The following is a 19,068-nucleotide window of genomic DNA, read 5'->3' as shown; positions in this document are numbered from 1 at the left end:
ATCTTTACACTCTCTCTCTCTCTGAATTAATTAACACTCCTTGCCATTATTAAACAGATAGCATTCATTTAACAATTCTATTGAGTAAGCCATGTTCCCATGGACGTACATTGTACGGTAGCGGTGATTTTTTGGCACCATTATTTGGCGTCAGCAAACGCATTTTGACACTCAGAGCAGCTTCCACATTCTGCACTCACTTATTCAGCACAAGATTGCTAGTAGCGTTTTTGTATGATCCTTCACGGTTGCATAAGGCAAATCTACATCGAGAGTAACGTAGCAGCTAATGATATTTCTGCATCCAATTAATGCTCTTCGGTTAGTCAGTATTTTGAGGCTTGTGTAAAAAGGTTTCTAAGATACAATTTTGAACCATGTATGTGTAGTCGATATAGCACGTTTATACATTTCGTAAGTCAAGAAAATGATTCATTGATATAAATCTAGATTTCTAAGGGGTATTTAAATGTTCGTTTAAGCATAATGGTTAGCCGTTTCATGAAGCAAGTGATCCCTGTGTCAACTTGTTCTTAACTTAATGTCAGATACCGTTAAAATAACATTTTAATGGGTCACTATTCACAGTTTGTAAGTAGATATTTTAATCAAGGAAATATTCTATAGACATACTTATATTTATTCAAAATTTGCAGTGAGATGACAAAAGTCCTGGATTACTTCCTAAAATCGTGTCGGAACTCTTTTGCCCGGCTTAGTGTAGCAACTCGACGTGCCATGGACTCAACAACTTTTGGAAGTCCCCTGGAAAGAGCACTGTGCCAGGCTGCCTCTATAGCCATCCACAATTGCGAAAGCGTTTCCGGTTCTCGATTTTGTGCACGGACTGACCTCTCGATTACGTCCCATAAATTTTCGCTTCATGTCGCCCTATCTGGATGACCAAATCAGTCGCTTGAAGTATCCATCATATTCTTCAAACCAATCGTGAAAATTATGACCCAGTAACATGGTGCATGTCATCTATAAACATTGTATCGTCGTTTGGAAACGTGAAGTCCAAGTAGTCGAACCATTTCCAGTCAATGATCGGTTCAGTCTGAACAGAGGGTCTAGTCCATTCCATGTAAACACAGCTCCCCCAGTGCCTTATTGACAACTTGGTTCCATGACTTCTTGGGGTCTGCGCTATACTCGAACTCTACCGGAAGCTCTTACCAACTGAAATCGGGATTCAATTGACCAGTCCACGGTTTTCCAGTCGTCTAGGGTCCCACCCATATGGTCACGAGTCCAGGAGAGGCGCTGCAGGAATTGTCGTGCTGTTAGCAAAGGCATTCGCGTCGGTCGTCTGCTGTCATAGCCCATTAACATTACGCCGCACTGCCTTAAGGGGTACATTTGTGGTGCGTCTCACATTGACTTCTATAGTTATTTCACACAGTGTTGCTAGTCTGTTAGCACTGACAACTCCAAGAAAAGGCCTTGTTGTCGGTCGTTAAGTGAAGGCTGTCGGCCACAGCGTTGTCTGTCGTGACACGTCGTGCCTGAAATTTGGTATTCTCGCCACAATCTTGACACCTTGGATCTCAAATATTGAATTCCCTAATTATTTCCGAAATGGAATGTCCCGTGTGTCTAGCTGGAACTACAATTCCGCCTTCAAAGTATGTTAGTTCCCCTCGTGCGGCCACAATCACGTCGGAAACCTTTTTATGTTAATCACCTGAATACAAGTGACAGCTCCACCCACACACTGCCCTTTTCATACCTTGTGGACGCGATACTATCGCCATCTATAATATGCTTATTGCTATCCCATGGATCGGTGTATTTTCCACTGTGCTACGCTGTTGCATTACACTTCCAAGTGACACAATGCATGACATTACTTTACAGCAGCCAGCAAGTCTCTGTAAACAATCGTCACAATGTCGGCGATAGAAATCCATTCCTTGGTCACGGGACCTTTCGAGAGCCACTATATAAACTTCGCCGTTAGAAAATCTTTTGCTCCAAAAGGTTCTTTCATCTTGCCAGAAAGAAAGAAATCACTTAGCGGGAACTCTGGACATCCCCATCAGCATAGCTCACAAATGTGCTGCTTCAGTCAAATTGTTGGTGCCATTTCACTGCCTCACTCAAGCTGGGCGCAAAATTTCATTTGGTCCATGTACCGAAAGAATTTAATGACGAAACTACGTACAATTTAGACGTTTTTCCCACGAGAACCCTACTGTCCTGCGTACTTCATCTTTGGAGTGCGTTTCCGATTGCCGTACCATTTCACTCGCACACTGTAATGGTACTTACTATGGCATAACTGTGTGCAGAAGAACCGGAATATATACTCATTTCTGACAAGTGACCACTCTTGTTGTGCATTAGCCTTAGAGTGGGAGAACACGTATAACTTACTTTCTGGAGTCCCCACATACACTTCACTAGGCAGCAGCAGCACTAACCAGGCTGCGGAAATGGTACTGCGCCGTTATGTCTACCCAGATGTTACAGGGGTCCAACCCACCAAGACTGGCAGAACTTTTCTAGCAGTTAACGTAACTTTCACTCCCGACATAGACTGTGTGTATGAAATATAAGGCTGCATCTTGGTTTGGATTCCAAATGTAGATCCCTCTAAATAATGGATTCAAAGAGTGCACGAAGGGAAGGGAATACCAACAAAACTGTGCAAAATATGTAGTGCATGAGAAGGCAAAGCGACACCTGACGGTCGTCGGAGGCTGAAGCTTTTGCTGCACTGTTGTCTCTGTACATTCGTGGAAGAGATGGTTTCCTCACGCCGTACATTGAAGCTGGTGGCGATGTGCCTAGCATTAGAACGATGATTAGCCTATATGTGATACGTGTTCCTTAGACACTTCTGGTCACGCTTTGTGGCAGTTTACGAAAATGGAAGCATTGTCTCTGCGATACTGAAGGTCCACGGACTCAGAAACCAGAATTCGTATGATATCTCTATAGTACGAGAACTTTTTCTTTCTGCAGTGTGACCGGTCGCTGAATACAAAACTGACTGAAAATCGAAAATGATTTGTTTTATTTGCAACGTAGTTGCCGCTCGGACTTCAGATATTCAGATATTTGTCTTAGCGCAGTACCAACCGTCATAAAAGGCAGCCGTCTGTGATTTCCCCCATCTCGTTGTATATCCAGATATGTTCTCCTCAAAGTCAGCGGTTCATGTGAGCAAAGAGATGGAAATCAGAGATAGCCAAGTCCGGGCTGTATGTTCGCTGATTAAACACTTCCGATCGAAAACGCTGGAGGAGCCTCTTTGTTGTAGCTGCAGTGTGAGGCCGAGAGTTGTCTCAAGCAAGGACAATGCCTGACCACAACAATCCTTTTCGGTTGTTCTGAATTGTCCCTCTTACGTGTTTCTCTCGAATTGCCTTAACAAGATCATCGGCTGACGCTTTCCTCCATGGCCACCTGCTTCATGAACGTCTGCACGTCCTGCTTCAAAGTTCCTGCACCATTGACACATGACAATTGCGCTGAGCTTCGTGACATCTGGTGGAACCCCTCAGTATAGGGAAATCGAATAACAGCACGCACGTGTTACCTGGCGGTAGACTACATTCATACCTCCTCGCCACATGCTCGTAAATGACAATTGCGACTTGACACGGTCGAGGAGCATACTAGATACAGTGTACAACACATCTGCACAAAGCTTCATTGTATTTCACAAGAGACCTCGTACTATGGCCCATGCGTTTTGGATTATCATCCCAAGTTCAAAGTCGGTTTACTCGCGACATTCTGCGTTGTTGACAAAAATCCGTCTGTAAGAGATTGTTCAGATATCATGATTACATTCGCCTCAAATGCTGCTTCTAGCCGCAACATTCGCGAATCGTACTCAGTAAAACCTCATGTGCTACAACAATTCGTGTAACTTTGCCACTCGGCTTACCTTCGGTTTGGTGGAAACATCTTTCTGCATATGTAAGCGTAGGATTCCGTGGCAATTGTCACGATCAATAAAATTCTTCTCGGTTTGTGACCGCAGTGTCAGTGTGTAAAACTTGCGACATTTCGGCCAGTATTGCAGTTGGTCTTCCTCAACGTGTATTTTGCTAGCTGATAGCAGAAACACCCTGAGGGAGCAACAGTGGCCGAAACGTCGGACTTTTAAGAAGTGAAAATGCGACCACAGACCGAGAAGAGTTTTATAGGTCTTTCAACACAACTCAAGGTACTCTTACTAGTTTTCCTCAATTTCGATGCTGGTCACAACAGGGACCGTAGCTACTTCCATTTCTTTATTTATTTTTTATTTTTGCCAATGGTAAACCATTTTAGTTATAACAAGTTTGTTTGCGTGGCCATCCTCCGCAGTAACCACAGAAATACTTTTTCAGCAAATAAAACCGCCTTTTCCTTCCGCCACTTAATTTATTTATCCCGGCGCTTAGCCTTTTTCTTGTTCTAAGGCATAATCAGTGGGATATATAACGATACAGTTTTCTTAGTTTTAGATTATTAAACAGTTCACGTCGCGATTTTTTATGTAGAAAATAAATTACTTACGATTTGCTGATCTGTGTTTCCTCTCATCTGATCTGGAGGTCGCACTACCACTTTATTCTGTGAACTGTTTCCATTCTTTGTCCAGCAGTTTTTGTGTGCTTTTCGACCTTGTTATCTCTTTATGTCTAACTCGCTTTTGATATGCGAGAAAAGAAAAAGAACGAGCGCTCACGAAGGATAATCAAAATGCTAACACCCTCACCGAGGTGGTCTGCTCATCAGGATCGCATTGCTACTCCGTCTTTCAGGCTCCCCGTCTACTCGACGAGATCTCCTCCTCGCCAGCAAAAGCGTCGTCGTGTAAAAAGGGATCTGCCCGGTATTAGAATCGCGGGGCCGGAGCGCGCGGGGCTGGATTCAATCAGATTTGCAAGGATTACGGGCCGGCGCGGCTCGCTCCATTACCGGAGGGATGCCGCCGCGGGCTCGCCAGTATAATGGCGCCAATTACCCGACACGCCTCCCAGCCGCATCCGCCCCCCCTTCCCCCCGTGTCCCCACCACCATTTGTTCCCCCGAGCGATAAATGATGCCGCTCGTAATCCCGCGCCCCTCCGCTGTTACCAGATTATTGTTGCCACTACTGTGGCCGGCGTCTCCGCCGCTGATGGCGCACCGGGAAAAAGAGACGGGGTGTCCGACTGCCGAGCTACCTGCCACCACGACACACTCTTCCGGGTAAAGTATCACGGTGGCATTCCGAGAGGACATCTCTCTACATCATGCCTTACACTGACTCGCAATAAGAAAAATGTAGAAAGCTCTGCAACGCTTTCCGTGTCATTAGTAGGGAGAGCAGTTGTGTTTCATCAAAAGAATACGAAATAATAGCAGTGAGATGTGGTGCTACAGAAGAATGATGAAAATTAGGTGGACTGATAAGGCAAGGAATGAGAAGGTTCTCTGCAGAATCGGCGAGGAAGAGTATATGCGGAAAACACTGACAAGAAGAAGGGGCGGGATGATAGGACCTCTGTTAAGATATCAGGGAATAACTTCCATGGTACTAGAATGGCCTGTAGAGGGTAAAAACTGTAGAGGAAGACAGAGGCTGAGATACATCGAGCAAATAACTGAGCGAGTACGTTGCAAGGGCTCCTCTGAGGTGAAAAGCCTGAAAATCGTGGAGGGCCGCTTCAGTCAGAAAACTGAGGACTAAAATTCTTTGACAAATTTCATTTGCTCGCCGGAGGAATAAGTTTTGAACAGTTTAGTTAAACTTTCAAATGAATTTGAAGTAATTGAGCATCAGTATTGAATATTAGCTCAAGGCACAGTAAAATAAATATTCAACATTAAAGTAATTTGACAACAATAATTTCAGATAACGCTTCTATACTTTTTTACAGTAAACAAATAAAAGAAAATCACAGGCATTAAAGAGCAGTCTCCTTCTTTTGATTAAACACTCCGATCCAGTGGCTTGGTAATTAAACAGCCGACAGTAGTTGTCCGAAATGGTTCAAATGGCTCTGAGCACTATGGGACTTAGCATCTCAGGTCATCAGTCCCCTAGAACTTAGAACTACTAAGACCTAACTAACCTAAGGACATCACACACATCCATGCCCGAGGCAGGATTCGAACCTGCGACCGTAGCGGTCGCGCGGTTCTAGACTGAAGCGCCTAGAACCGCTCGGCCACCACCGGCCGGCAGTTGTCCGAATCGCTACGACCTAAGAGAGCTGAGTTACAAAGAAGCAGTACAAATCTTTACCGAAAAAGGAACACAAAGACACACACACACACACACACACACACACACACATTAAGACTCGCATACTTAATATAAACGCTTGTTAGCAATGGCAAGGCAAATGCTTAATACTAACGGCAAGGAAACTGGAGCCGAAAACAGTCACCGCTCCAAGTTAACCCCACGCTGAACGTAAAAGCGCAGTTCACACTTACTCGACAAACCGTTGGACATGTAAGATTTCCTGTATAAAAAAGATACCTGTTAAAATGATTCATTCCAAAGCAATGATCAGTCATACTCCTGGCCCACAGTCATTAAAAACACTCATGAGCTTCTAAGGAAGCAAAGCTTAAAACAGCTTACATCAAGTTACTAGATTACTCTCAGCATAGCAGATTCACCTGCAAACATGTCAGTGGGCTCTAGCACCGTTACTCATAGAATTAGAATTTTTAACTGGCAAGGAGCCACATGAGATTATGAGGTAAACCCTCTCGATATAACAATAATATACACTAGTTAGCTCGGTCAAGAGTATCGCAGGAAATTTCGTCTTTGGCAAGTCATTCATTATAGTTCAAGTTTAATGAAATTCAGGATTACCAAACTGAATAAGTTCCAGTGTGCTGGTGAAACTCGTATAATGGTTTCGGTTAAAAGAAATTCACTTCATCAATAGCCTATGGCAAAGCGAGCACCTACAAGCATGTCTCTACAACTCAAGGCGAAGGGCTTAACACTCACCCTACGCTAATTTCCGTCGGTTGACTACGCACCACGCACAGGAAACGATTACATTAAATGCAATGCCGAATTACTGCAGCCACTGCCTTCACTCATGTTAACCCTAGCCAAACAAATCACTCCACGTCACAAGTGGATTAAACACTTCTTGCACTCTATCCATAGTACTGTCTATAGCTGAACCGCTGAGACGAATTAATGACCGATAAGAGTACAGGCCGAGAGAGAGCTCGCACAGGTGTGCCCGGTGTTAAGTTTTCTTTTGCTTCGAATGCCCTCTATAGGAACATCACGGAATCCGTCACCCAGTGAGCGAATAGCAATATTTCTGGCGCAGTCGCAACTTATTGATATGAGCTAGTGCACGGCTCAGAATAATTTCATCAAATCATTGGTTATCCCCTTCTATGAGCACGCTGCTCGTCTTGGAACGCAGTAGAACTGGTGTCAAGTGACTACGTAACCCAGCACTGCTGGCGTAAGTAATTTCAGTGAAGTGGCGTGTATGTGCCAGTCGGTTTTATAGAAGCAGTACACTAAGATGGATTAACTTTGACACGCAGAGAGAGAAGAAGAAGGACAACACGATAAAAAGCAGCCAATGTGTTTGGCCTTTCCTTTGCCCTACCTGTTAGTGTATAAAGAAGGACTGCGAAACGTGTCTACAAGGAATAGTGTGCCGCTCGTAGCCGTAGAAAACCGACGCAAAAAGATCCTATGTGACGGGAATCTGACACGGATGTCACACCCAGTCAATAACAAACTGTTTTAAATCCTACGGAAGACCGTTCAAAAAATGGTTCAAATGGCTCTGAGCACTACGGGACTTAACTTATGAGGTCATCAGTCCCCTAGAACTTAGAACTATTTAAACCTAACTAACCTAAGGACATCACACACATCCATGCCAGAGGCAGGATTCGCACCTGCGATCGTAGCGGTCGCGCGGTTCCAGACTGTAGCGCCTACAACCGCTCGGCCACTGCGGCCGGCGGAAGACCGCCTCAGTCAGTTTCTGAGCTAACACTGCGAAGGGAACTGCATGCAGTGGACACAAGGAGTTGATTACCCTCAAAAGGCCATTCCTCACAGCAGGCAGCCGATTGTAGGCTTGAGTTGTGGACCGACGAGTCGAGTACTGCCACTTTTCAAATGATGCATGGCGCCATGTGGCTACTGACGCATTTGGCTCGCTGTGTGGGAAGGATGCATTACAGTCGAAGATGGTCACGTAGTTTTTTGAGGGTATTTTTCATCCATGAAATGAGACCACTCATTCAAGCTACTGTGAAGATGAACCAATATATTTATTTCTGCACTAACTTGGCACCTCCTACTTCACTCATGTAGACTTTATGATCAGAACAGCTTTATTTTTCTTTATCTAATCGAATTCTTAAGTTGTTCAATTTCTTTGTTTTCCTTTAATCAAATTTTTATGTTCTTTACAAACTGCGACATTTTTAAACTTTTCACGCCAATTGAAGTCACAGAATCATGGTCTTTTCCGAATGCACTTTTGATTAAAAAGCGATTCTGGTAGCTGGTGTCCAAGGTTTTTGTTAATCATGTCTTTTGCGTTCTTGTGGTCAAATATCCATAGAAACTATGATCCCCTAACACATGTTTATTTCTAACAGAGAACTGAAATACTGATTTTCAATGATGTAGCATTATAACTGCTTTACTCGAACAATAGCTTCTTCATCGATGCCTATTGTATAATATCCACATCCTCTCCAAATTTCAAGTTTCTTTTCTTGGCGGTTTGGGCTGAGCGATGATGAGCAAGTTAATCAGTCTGGCACTATTCCACCCGTTTAGGGACTGAATTTCCAAAAACAGCGAAATATGTAAAACTAAAGCAATAACAGTCCTCGTTCGAGAAAATGAAGTCTTTTGACCTAAGTTTGAGCGCTATTGGACTTAACATCTGAGGTCATCAGTCCCCTAGAACTTAGAACTATAGACCGAACTAACCTAAGGACATCACACACATCCATGCTCGAGGCAGGATTCGAACCGGCGACCGTAGCGTGACCTAAGTTTCGGCAACTACTAAGAGTGCGTTCATCAGGAGTAAGAGATTCAACTTGGCATGTCACGTATAAAATAAATATCAAGCGATAAAGCTTTGGTCACAAAATTTTACTTGTGATGAAGGCACTCTTAGTTGTTGCAGAAACCTAGGTCAAAAGACTTCATTTTTGCAACCGAGGGCTGTTATTGCTCTAATTTTACTTTGTAAACGGTCGCTGACAACACAACCATGGTCAAAACTTTAAGCAAAATATGTATTTTATCATGTATAGCTGAAAAACCAAATACAATATTCAAAGGCTCAGGTTTAATAATGCTTTGACAACGAAATATTTTCACAAAACATTTCGTTGCCTATTTCTTCCACTTAGGGGGTTGAACTTCCGAAAACAATGAAACAAGTAATCTTTCTTTAAAACAGATATATAGCTTTGAAAATGCTTTCATAATACAATAATCTCATAAAACTATTCATTTCCTATTTTTTCCCTAAGGGGTTCACACTGAAACACGTATTTCTTTTTATTTCTAACTGAGATGTCGAATTCCAGTATTCATAGAAATAGCTTTAAAATTGATTAGAAGCTCTTTATCAGAAAACCCCTCAGCCCCTATTTCATTCCCTTAGGAGTGAAATATCGAAGAGTCCCTTCTTAAACGATGCCTAGAGTATAACGCCCGCATCCTCTACAAATTCCATGTTCCTTTCCTAAGCGGTTTCGGCTGAACCATGATGACTCAGTGAATCAGTTTTCTCCTATTTCACCCCTTAGTGGGTGAATTTCCAGAAACAGTGAAACATATATTTAATCATTTCTAACTAAAAGCCAAATATCAATTTTCAGAGATTTGGCTTTAAAAATGCTTTCACAATGAAATCTTTTCATAAAACATTTCACTCCATATTTCATCCACTTAGAACTGAATTTCCAAAAATAGTCAATTGACTGTATTTTATTTCTAACAGAGAAGTAAAAACAAATTTTCATAGATTAAACTTCAGAAATTCTTGCATAATGAAACATTTCCATAAAAATTTTCATCTCTTATTTTGCTTCCCTACGGGGATTCAGTTTCCGAAAACAGTGAAACACTTATTTGTTTAGGCATTGTACTGGTGTTATTACAGCAAGCCGTGGTGGACGTGGGAACCTACTCATCGGGCTGCAGTGACATAGAGAATTGGAAAGCCCCAAGGAGGTAAGGGAAGAGGTGACGCTGCGTGCTTGCGAAGGGAAGCTAGGAACAATGGTAAAACTTGTAAGTAGGCTGTTTATGTTTTCTTATTGGCAACGTTAGGTAGCGCTCTGTATGAAAATCACTGGCTGTGCTGTGTGCAGTATGTGGCTAGTTTTGCCCGCATCTCGTGGTCGTGCGGTAGCGTTCTCGCTTCCCACGCCCGGGTTCACGGGTTCGATTCCCGGCGGGGTCAGGGATTTTCTCTGCCTCGTGATGGCTGGGTGTTGTGTGCTGTCCTTAGGTTAGTTAGGTTTAAGTAGTTCTAAGTTCTAGGGGACTGATGACCATAGATGTTAAGTCCCATAGTGCTCAGAGCCATTTGAACCATTTTTTGTGGCTAGTTTGCATTGTTGTCTGCCATTGTAGTGTTGGGCAGCTGGATGTGAACAGCGCGTAGCGTTGCGCAGTTGGAGGTGAGCCGCCAGCAGTGGTGGATGTGGGGAGGGAAATGGCGGAGTTTTGAAATTTGTAAGACTGGATGTCATGAATTGCTATGTATATTATGATTTTTCAACACTATTAAGGCAAATACATTGTTTGTTCTCTATAAAAATCTCTCATTTGCTAACTATGCCTATCAGTAGTTAGTGCCTTCCGTAGTTTGAATTTTTTTTTTAGCTGGCACTTGTGGCACTAGCTGTATTGCAGTAGTTCGAGTAACCAAGATTTTTGTGAGGTAAGTGATTTGTGAAACGTATAGGTTAATGTTAGTCAGGACCATTCTTATGTAGGGATTTTTGAAAGTCAGATTGCGTTGCGCTAAAAATATTGTGTGTAAATTTAAGCAGTCATGTATAATTGTTCTAAGGGGACGTCTCATATGTCGACCCCTAGCCTAGGATACCTCACTGGAATCTTCTGATTTTTTTCTTGCAGTTTGTGCAATTAGTGCAGCCTTTGTTTATTGCTGGCGCGTAATTGTAGAGAGAATTTCCTTTGTAGGTGTAGTTCTTCATTCTTGTACAGTAAAACAGTTGTGGCATGCATGTAGATTTGCACCAAGTATTTCGCAGCTGCGCTTACAATTAACGAGATATTATTTTCAATGCTATGTTAATGTGTTTTCTTATTTTGCTCTTCAAATTGTGCTTTTCTGTGTTGTCGTGTGAAATATTGTGACAATAATGGCGAGTGAAAAACGTAATACAAGTCTCCAAAGTAAACTGAGAAATGACAGTGAAGACGAAAGCAGTGTGTTAGCGCCACCGTGTACTGAATTAACTAATGTTCAAAATAGTAATTTGGTAACTGTGCATAGGGAAATGGAGCGGGCTGCAAATAATGGTGTAGGCAGTGAAACAATTAGTGAACAGGGAAGCATTATCGATCGATCGGTCGGCAACAGCTTGCCTCAGGAATCCGAAATGACAGGACACAATCCTGCAAATACTGTAGATTCAGGTTATGCGTCCTCGCCGTTTTCTCAAATAAGTCAAGACACATTTCCTGCTTTTCAAAATGCGAATATTGCCGGTTCAAATGCATTGTCGAATAGCACTGAGGATCATGTTTCAGACACCAGTGCATTGTTATTACAATTAATGCAACAAATGGGACAAAAGCTTCAAAAGTTAGACACAATGGAACAAAATCTTCAAAAGTTAGATACAATGGAACAACACCAGAGACAAACACAGCAACAGTTAGACACAATGGAACAAAATCTTCAAAAGTTAGACACAATGGAACAAAATCAGAGACAAACACAGCTAAAGCTTCAAAAGTTAGACACAATGGAACAAAAATCTTCGGAAGTTAGACACCACGCTTGAACAAACACGGGAAGATTTAACTACTGAGTTACATAACATTGAATCGAAATGTCAAAAACTCTGTAATGACGTAAAAATACAAATTTGTGAGCATTTTCAACCTACTTTTTCGCGGCATGAAAATGCATTACAGAAACACGAAGCAGCCATAAAAGAACTGCAAACTATTGTTCATGAAAATCATGAGACCTTGCAAGCTAAAATTGACTCAGTTGCATCTACCGATTCGGTTACGCAACTTGCAAAAACTCAGGAAAACTTAAAGGACACAGTAGATACTCTGAAAATTGGATCAGAAAGACACATGGAGGAAATTAGTTCATTATCAGAGAAAGTAGCTGAACTTCGGATCAGCTAAATAATTTATCTACGAAGGTAGATGATAATCTGAATGACACTAAATCGGTAGTCTTTAATGACACAGAAGAGTGCGAACAAATTAGGAAATTCAAACCAAATCAGAATCAAATTAATACGCAACTCCAAAGAGAAATCCTGGAAGTACAAGATCAGCTGACACAGGTAGTACAAGAATTACGTATTTCAGAGGACACTCGCACACCAATACGGGAAGAGGGACATAGAAATACGGAACAGCCACAAAATAATAACACAGTGCATTTCGGAAATTATGAAAGAAATTGGCAAGGTGCATCGAATTTTGAAATGGAACCGCCGAAACGACGTAACAATGACCGATATGCGACTCGCCGACATGATGACTTTGACTATAAGCTAAACATTAGTACACGTAAATTTAAAACATTTAAGAATTCTGACAACGACATTCATCTGCAAGCGTGGCTCCAGCAATTCTCTCATTATTTTCCTCCCAACTGGTCATTGCAGCACAGATTAGAATTTATGTGTGGCTATTTAGAGAATGAACCAGCTGTAAGAATGCGATCGGTCATTCACGATTGTCACAGTGAAGGAGAATTTTACCATGTCTTCCTCTCAGCATATTGGTCTCAAGCTACATAAGACCGAATAAAACATAGCATCATAGTGATGAAACATTTCGAACAATCTGAATTTTCCAGTCTTGTGAAATATTTTGAAGACATGTTGCACAAGAATCAGTACCTGTCAAACCCATACAGCCCCTCAGAACTCATCCGCATTTTCTTAATCAAATTATCTGAACATTACGACATAATATTTTGGCAGGACGTTGCAAAGACGACATTGAAGCTTTTCAGGGACTGTTACAAGAACTGTAAATTGACACTGACAATCGCGGAACGCGAAAACAGGAGCACAACAATTACAGGTAACATCTGTCACAATTCTGCGATGACACAAATGATACACGACAAGGCTATTCTTACAACGTAAATCGTGACCAAACAGACACCACCCATATGACAACCGTTGGCAGAGTAGTAATAATTACAGGGAAAGATCACCTCTCCACAGTAATGACTATCACAGAGACAATCAGAGAAACAGACAATATGGGAACCAAAATAATTATTATCAAGGGAGACAGAATAACTTCAGATGCAACGGTCCAGCGCGCAGTTACGATTCAGGGAGAAGTTCTCCACCACGTGACCGACAAGAAAGTAACTATGGAATCTACCGACTTGACGACAGACGATATGATCGTACCGACAGACCTGAACTGCATCAGAACTGGCGGGATTCATACAGAGCAGGGCCCTCTCGACAAGGTGAATTTGTAGAAGTTAGGTCTCCAAATCCCAATAACGACGCGCGCCAACAAAGACACAATAGGTAATGACTCATACTGCTGGCAGCCACAAAACGTACTTATGAAACTGACGACGCAGCTGCCGTAGCTAGTAATTACGTAAAAATGGAAGACATTAGGGACATCTTACTCCAGGAACACGACGTAAAACATAACAACATTGCATATCCTGTGATTCACATTACTGTAAATGACGTAATTAGTGAAATAGCTTTTAGCAAATGCAACAAATTGAACGATTGCCCCACACTTCCGTTACGTAAGATTAAATTACAAGGTGCAATCTTTGGAAAAAGTGTAGATGTACGCCAACAAACCAACTTAGAATTGTTTTGTCAAAGCCACAGCTTCTCTATGAACTTTCTTATTGTTCCATTATTGTCGAGGGAAATTATACTGGGAGTAGACTTTTTGAATGAATACAAAGCAATCTTAAACTTTCACGATGCTGAAATAAGTTTAGAGAAAGAAGGTAAGTCAATGGCTTTGAAATTTGAAGATTGGCTCTCAAACCATGACGAGGAAATTAATCGGCTTTACCTTCTGTTAGACAACAGTTCGGAATTTTCTACAGAACTAGACACTAACAATCACTCTGCAAGTACTGACAGGGATGATATCGACAGCATATTTGAAACTAATGAGTTAATTCAGAATAAAATTCAAACAATTGAGAATTGTAATGACACTGATAGGCAAGACCTTTTTGAGATTTTACAAGCACATTCCACAGTTTTTACTCACAAAACAGGAACAATCAAGGGATTTCAATACCAATTTAGTGTTTGTGAGCATACTAAATTTTGTGTTAGACCATACGTGATTCTAGCACATTATAGGGACCGTGTTAGAACAGAAATACAATCTATGCTTGACGAGGGCATTATTGAGCCTGCAGTAAGCTCATACAACAATCCATTACATGTTGTTGAGAAGAAAAATGGATCTATCAGGCTTGTCTTAGATTCAAGACAAATCAATACTATCATTATTCCAGAAACAGACAGGCCCCAAACGTTGGAAGAACTTCTTCAAAATTTTAGTGGTGTAAAAGTGTTGTCTTCCATTGATCACAGATCCAGCTTTTATCAGATCGAACTTCATCCAGAATGTAGAAAATACACGGCTTTCCTTTGTTTCGGCGTTTGTTACCAGTTTCGGAAACTCCTCAACAGTTTGTTACGTATTTTTGCAGAATCTGGAATTACAGTTAACTTGGAAAAGTCTGAATTCAGTAGGTCAAAGGTGAGGTTTTTGGGACATATTATTTCTTCTGAAGGCATTCACCCAGATCCTGAAAAGTTAGAAGCAATCAGAGCCATTCCGCAGTTTTCTAGGTCTCGTAAATTTTTACCGTCGTTTTCTGAATATGCAAATTCTAGTGACACCAAAACTTTGCTCTCTCACCGGAAAAAATACTATTTGGAACTAGGACGAAGAAGCACTGTTGGAATTCAATTCTTTGAAAGAATCGCTACTTAATGCGCCAATACTAGCTCATCCAGATCTGTCACAAGCTTTCTGCCTTAGCACGGATTCTTCTAAAGTTGGTCTTGGTGCCCATTTATTTCAAGAAGCCACAGAAAATGACACTACTGTTCAGAAAACCATTGCTTTTGCTAGCCGAGTGCTAACAAAATCTGAAAAAAATTATTCCGTTACTGAATTAGAAGCTTTAGCTATCGTTTGGGCATTTAACAAATTCCGTTTCTTTCTTTCTGGTAAGCACGTAAAAGTATACAGTGATCATCGTGCATTACAATTTCTTATGTCTTCAAAATTAAATCATGAAAGGTTAAAACGTTGGGCATTGTTTCTGCAAGAATTCCACTTCACAATAGTCTACATTCCCGGCGAGGAGAACATTGTTGCGGACGCACTGTCACGCGCACCGGCTGGGATTGAGAAAAGTAACACACAAGGCAACCTCAAGAAAAATTTCAGTATTCTTTACATTCAGAAAGTCACCTTTGAAAACTTCATCACCACATCTATAAAGGACATTGCTCATGGACAAGATAAAGATCCGATTTGGAAAGACATCAAAAGTAAATGGCACGAAAAGACCCACACTCAGATTCGGCATTATTACCTGGATAGAAACAACATACTCTTCAAACGCTGCACTGTTGATGACAAGCTATGGGTACTTTGCATTCCAGATGATTTTGTTAATAAGCTCATTTGGTACATTCATTTCAGCTACGCACATTTTTGTCCACGAAAATGTTATCATATTCTTCGAACGACTTGTTACTTTAACAATATGGAAAAGAGAATTCGAAAAGTCTTGTCTATTTGTAAACATTGTCAAATGGCGAAACCATCTACTATCTCACATCGTGCTCTGTGGTTTCCTATTATTCCTTCTAAATTAAAAGAATTTGCTGCTGTTGATCTCTTGGGACCCCTTTTCAGAACATCTAATGGATTTTGGTACGTTCTAGTCGCTGTTGAACTTACTTCAAAATTTGTTTCTTTCACTCAATTACGTAAAGCCACTGGATGGTCTGTATCCAACGCCTTTGTTAAAACTTTCTTACGTGAAGTTGGACACGTTGCTAATTGCTCCGCAATTGAGATCTGCTGTTTGGTCACGCATGTTTTGGAATCATAAAATCAAACCTGTTTTTATTTCATTGTACTCACCACATTGTAACCCCTCCGAACGGATTATGAAAGAAATCAATAAGCTTTGCAGACTTTATTGTCACAGAAAGCATTAGCATTGGGACAGATATTTACACTTATTTCAAAACGTGCTGAATGAAATGCCTCATGACTCCAGTGCTTTACCACCTACTCTTGTACTGAAGAATGAAGAACCACCGAACAGAATCAGAGAACTTGTACCTTTCCCGAATACACGTAAACTTCGACACAAAGACACAATTGATGTGGCTCTTAAAAATATAAAATCTGCAGCAAACAAAAAAAACTACACGGTAAAGCAAATGCAAAGAAATTATATATTGGTCAGGAAGTTCACATTAAAGCTCATTCATTGTCACATAAGAAGAAACACTTGAGTCACAAATTATTTCTAGTTTACAATGGACCTTACAAAATCCGACGTATACCACATGATAATTACGCTGAAGTTGAAACTCTGCGTACCAGGAAGAGTAAAGGTTTACACCACATTTCACATGTAAAGCCGTTTATTGAAAGATAATCTGCTTTTTAACTTTGTCTTTGCCATAAAACTTTTCACTTCACATTTCTAGTATGCATTGTCAGACTTAGAAACTGTTACCATGCAACAATGTTTGAAGTTAAATATCCAATCAAGAACTAAGAGAGCTTATTTAAAGAAAAATTACGAATGCATTGTTATAGTGAACTGACGTCACAGTGTTATTGTGTGTGTGCATTCTTGCTTGTTAGTTGCACGATTACATAACGACTATAAGGGTTACATACTTAGAACATATACTGGTACTGCTAATGAGATTTTAATGCAACATTTTGGTTTACTTGAAAATACATTCTGGATTTAAAGTACTTTCAGTGAGATACCAGATGACACAGTGGTTAGTTTATGTGACAGCTACACGATTTTATCACGACGCTACTAATGAGTGACAATATACAATGTTGCTTTTGCAGTGTTTCTGTTTTATATCTGCACAGGTTTTCTGTATTATTCTGGAAAGTAATACATGTTTTAGTAGCAACTTTTGTGGTACAGCTACAATGAGACTGCCTTTTCCGTAGCACAACAATACGTTACAGCACAGTACTTTCATCATCACGGCAATAAGCGTAATAACTAAGATACTCATACGCAAAGCATTTCACTTTTGTTTATCATGAGGTAAGTACATTGGCTTCTGCAGAACTTAGCTTTCGGAGGACGATAACTACGACACACCCACAGAGATTATCTTACAACAAGACGCACAGTTTAGCGCTACAGTACACTTATTTGAGTGATTAATTTTGTACTTAAATCATTTATTTGTAAAGATATTTGAAGGACAACGATACAAAGGTTTTCCGTGATACATTTCATTCCATTGCTGTAATCTGTAACACCTGTGGGTATAGTTACATTCATCCTCAGGGGGTACACGCCGACTTTGTGTATCATGTGTTTGGCAAGCACAAGGAGCCCTAGCTAATATGGATTTGCTTATACAACTTTACACATCGGTACCATATTTCTCTAACACATAAATTACACAGCTATCTGATTATTTAACAGAGAAACAAACATTTTTTTACTACATCAGTGACCCATGTTTACACAATTACGCAGATGGATAACTTCACACTTATGAAATTGTATTTCTTCTGTACTTTGTGAACTGTTCGTATTTTTTCGGAACCATTGTGATACTATGAGAGCTCTGAATAATGTATTTGGTATGGGATCATGATTTTTAAAGTATGTTGGAGGTAGATGACATTGTTGAAATAAGCAGAGGTTTTTTTATTTAGGTTTTGACATTATTGCAGAAAGCTACGACGTTTTTGAGATTTGACTGAGGTGTTATGATGTTACGATGACTATGTGTATTATGCTGTTGTGGTATCTTTATGATCAATAAGCTGATGCTATATGATTTATTTGATTATGGTACATATCTGTTATGATGAAATATTGAAGAAGTGTCGACGAATAAGGTAAGGAATAATGAGTAGTGGTTAGGGACTCTGGTTTGTGAAAAAGGTTGTTGGAAACCAAGAATCGTATTTTAAGAGTTATGAAATGTATGTAAATGCGTGACTGCATTACAATGCCGACGAAAATTTTTTGGACACTGTTATATCAATAGGATTTTGTTTCTACAGATTTGTAACGCAAATTCTTGACCTGTGAAATACTTTTATATGACACTGTCACTGTAGCGGAAACTGCTGTCGTAAATATTTCAGTAAGAAAGTTAAGTGACCACCTTCACGTAATGCATCGTGGGCACCCAGCTGCGCGACAGATGCCTGGAAGAAACCCATTAGTGTGTGCCTTTCAGAGGCACAAGTGGAGAAGAAAAAAAAAAAGAGGCCATAATCCTCGCTATTGACATTCCTTTGTAGAAAGCATCGTAAATATGACACCCTCAAACTTGAAAACACGATTACACTGTAGAGTTCTTAATTTATGATATTTACTGAAATGGAATGATGAGAAACATTTCATGTCTATTGTCTTGCTAGTTGAAAGATTGTTTACTGCATTATGAAATGCCATATGGCTAGTGAATGACGTTTCACGCCTTGCTTTGCCTATTTTGTTTAATATCTAGTTTCTAGCTGCACTGCAGCATTGGTTAAAATAAAAATTTTATAGATGTACTAATATAGATATTTTCTGTCTACAGATCCAGTAAATAATA

Source organism: Schistocerca serialis, chromosome 1 (assembly GCF_023864345.2).
Source record: "Schistocerca serialis cubense isolate TAMUIC-IGC-003099 chromosome 1, iqSchSeri2.2, whole genome shotgun sequence".
Classification (NCBI taxonomy): domain Eukaryota; kingdom Metazoa; phylum Arthropoda; class Insecta; order Orthoptera; family Acrididae; genus Schistocerca; species Schistocerca serialis.
Note: the sequence above shows the minus strand (reverse complement) of the source record.